General features: G+C 63.8%; 1 non-coding gene and 1 pseudogene across 1 annotated transcript; both read left to right on the top strand.

Moving 5' to 3' along the window:
* The first annotated feature begins 507 nt into the window (after positions 1-507).
* On the top strand, positions 508-661 carry LOC136682344 (5.8S ribosomal RNA). Its single transcript, XR_010798603.1, has one exon. It is a non-coding gene; the product is annotated as a 5.8S ribosomal RNA (ribosomal RNA).
* A 416-nt stretch (positions 662-1,077) lies between these two features.
* The window catches only part of LOC136682346 (28S ribosomal RNA), a 4,634-nt pseudogene continuing 2,408 nt past the window's right edge, over positions 1,078-3,303 (top strand).

Here is a 3,303-nt window from a genome sequence, read left to right as displayed (position 1 = left end):
ACCGTATAATAGTCTAAGGCCGGTGCGCGAGTTGAAGGGGCCTCACGAACCCCGGATGCGTTTATAAACACCCGAAAGGAGACGGCCGGTGCCCGCCGGTCCTGACTAGGTGGGATCTACCCAGCGCCTTCCCCTAAGCGGGGACTTGGGAGCGTACCACCGGGCCTCGCTCATACCCTCCGGGGTGGAGAGCTTGGCTTTGAGCGCACGCCTGAATGCCTTAGACCGGGACCCGTAACGCAGCGAACCAAACCCCTGGGCCTCGCCGGGAACGGCGGGTGCCTAGACCCCGGTCTCCTAAACCACGTAAGTCTCGGGCACCTACTCGGGCGATCGTCCCCCGGGCCGTAACTCCTCGGTCCGGTGGTGACGCCCAGGTTCAATGACCTTTCCCCCCCTGCACGGGGGTGGAAGGCACCCGGCTTGAAATATATTGGCAAAAATTGTCTCTTGTTCGAATGGCTTCCTTCGCCCGGCCTGTAACGGGCCGGGCACAAACCCGAATACGACTCTTAGCGGTGGATCACTCGGCTCGTGCTTCGATGAAGAACGCAGCCATCTGCGTTAACTAATGTGAATTGCAGGACACAGATCATCGAAATTTCGAACGCATATTGCGGCCGCGGGGGTCCATCCCGCGGCCACGCCTGTCTGAGGGTCGCTTTACCCATCGATCGGTCTCCGCGCCCCCGCTGAGAGAGAGAGACCGCGGCTGGAAGCTCGCAGGGCCTGAAAACGGCCCTTCGTCTTCCCAAACGAAGACTCGGTTCCGAGCCAGTCCACGCGGCCCGTGTTGCGAGAGAGCTCCGTACAGGGAACGGAGGGAGAGCCGAGTAGGTCCGGGTCCACGTCCGTTACGGTCTCTCCCCGAGTCCCGAGCGGGGCTCCGCGCAGTCGGACGCGGGGGTGGCGAGTGCCGATTAAACCCAGCGAGCGGGCGAGTGAGCGGGCGGGCGAGCGGCCGGGGTGGGGGGGAGGGTGTCGCGGAGTTCGGTCTCGTGCCGGGCTCTCGCCCCTCGCCCCTAGCCTTCGGCCCTCCGCCTCCGCCCTCGCCCCCGCATAAGAAACCTCTGTGTGCGGCCTCAGATCAGACGAGACGACCCGCTGAACTTAAGCATATCAGTAAGCGGAGGAAAAGAAACTAACAAGGATTCCCTTAGTAGCGGCGAGCGAACAGGGAAGAGCCCAGCGCTGAATCCCACTTTCCCCTGACCGGGGTTGGCCGGGAAATGTAGCGTACGGAAGTCCGTAAGATCCGTCTCGGTGCGGACGCGGGACCAAGTCCTCGCGAACGTGGCTTCTTCCCATAGACGGTGAAAGCCCGGTAGCGAGTCCCGCGTTCCCGCCCGGGTAGGTCGGGCTTCTCGGAGTCGGGTTGCTTGGGAATGCAGCCCAAAGCGGGTGGTAAACTCCATCTAAGGCTAAATACCGGCACGAGACCGATAGCGAACCGAGTACCGTGAGGGAAAGTTGAAACAGGACTTTGAAGAGAGAGTTCAACAGAGCGTGAAACCGTTGAGAGGTAAACGTACGGGGACCGAGAAGACTGCCCCGGGGGATTCAGCCGGGCGGACGGCCCCGCGCTCGTCGGGTTCCGCGGTCGGGGGTGCGAGCGTATCCGGGCGAGAGGGGTGGGGTGCCGACTCCACCGCTCCCCGCTTCGGCTCTGCGCTTCGCCTCTGGACTTCGGGCCTGTCGGGCGTACGGAGGTCCGGCCCCGCCCGGTGTACTTTCCCCGCGTGGTGGTGAGTCGCGACCGGCTCCGGTTAGGCTTGGAAGGGCCCGAGGGTGAAGGTAGGTCCGTCCGGAGAAGGGAGCCCCACGCGGCCCCCGGACACGGGCGTTCCGCTACAGCCCCTCGCTCCGACTTCGCCGATAACGCCGGGGCCGTGGAGCAATGTCCTTTCCGCGTTCTCCCCTCCTCCGGGATGGGGATGGGGGCCCCCCCCGATCGTTCGGTCGAAGCGGGCCGGCTGGGCTGTCCTCAGCCCCGGGCTAGGCCCGCTACGGCGATGCGGGGGGCGATCCAGGCCCACAGCACCCGAACGCCTAAGGTCAGCGGCTAAGTTCGGACCCCGAACGACCCGTCTTGAAACACGGACCAAGGAGTCTAACGCGTATGCGAGTCGAAGGGACCAGAACCCCCGGAGGCGCAACGAAGGTGAAGGCCGGCGCGCGTCGGCTGAGGTGGGATCCGTCCTAACCCTCCGAGGGGGCGGGCGGCGCACCACCGGCCTGCTCTTCCCACGTGCGGAGAGCGGAGCCAGAGCATACGCGGTGGTACCCGAAAGATGGTGAACTATGCCTGGGCAGGGCGAAGCCAGGGGAAACCCTGAGTGGAGGCCCGCAGCGGTCCTGACGTGCAAATCGGTCGTCCGACCTGGGTATAGGGGCGAAAGACTAATCGAACCATCTAGTAGCTGGTTCCCTCCGAAGTTTCCCTCAGGATAGCCGGCGCCGAAACTTCAAGTTTTATCCGGTAAAGAAATGACTGGAGGCCGCGGGGCCGAAACGGGCCTCGCCCTACTCTCAAACTTTAAATGGGTAAGAGGCCCGGCTCGCAGGCTTGGAGCCGGGCATGGAATTGACGGTGCCGAGTGGGCCACTTTTGGTAAGCAGAACTGGTGCTGCGGGATGAACCGAACGCGCGGGTTAAGGCGCCCGACGCAGACGCTCATCAGACCCCAAGAAAGGTGTCGGTTGATATAGACAGCGGGGCGGTGGCCATGGAAGTCGGCATCCGCTAAGGAGTGTGTAACAACTCACCTGCCGAATCAACTGGCCCTGAAAATGGATGGCGCTGGAGCGTCGGGCCCATACCCGGCCGTCGCTGGCGGTACTTGTCTCCCACCCCCCCCAAAAGCCAGCGAGAATGAGAGAGAGAACCGAGACTCATGGGACCGTATGCCGCGACGAGTAGGAGGGGCGCCGCGGTGGCGCAGAAGCCTTTGGCGCGAGCCTGGGTCGAGCCGCCGCGGGTGCAGATCTTGGTGGTAGTAGCAAATATTCAGATGAGAACTTTGAAGGCCGAAGTGGAGAAGGGTTCCACGCCGACAGCGCTTGGCCGTGGGTTAGTCGGTCCTAAGGGATAGGCGAGCGCCGTTCGGAAAATGCTGGGGCGATGGTCTCGTCTGCCTCGCGCTGACCGAAAGGGGATCGGGCCAATATCCCCGTACCTGGGATTGGTGGAGATCGAGCCGCCGAGAGGCGCTCCCGTGGCGGTAACGCAAACGAACCCGGAGACGCCGGTGGGGACCCCGGGGAGGATTCTCTCTCCTTGCTAAAGAGCTGGAGCGCCCTGGA

Source organism: Hoplias malabaricus, unplaced genomic scaffold, assembly GCF_029633855.1.
Source record: "Hoplias malabaricus isolate fHopMal1 unplaced genomic scaffold, fHopMal1.hap1 scaffold_20, whole genome shotgun sequence".
NCBI classification, from domain to species: domain Eukaryota; kingdom Metazoa; phylum Chordata; class Actinopteri; order Characiformes; family Erythrinidae; genus Hoplias; species Hoplias malabaricus.
This window is presented reverse-complemented; position numbering and strand designations above follow the sequence as displayed.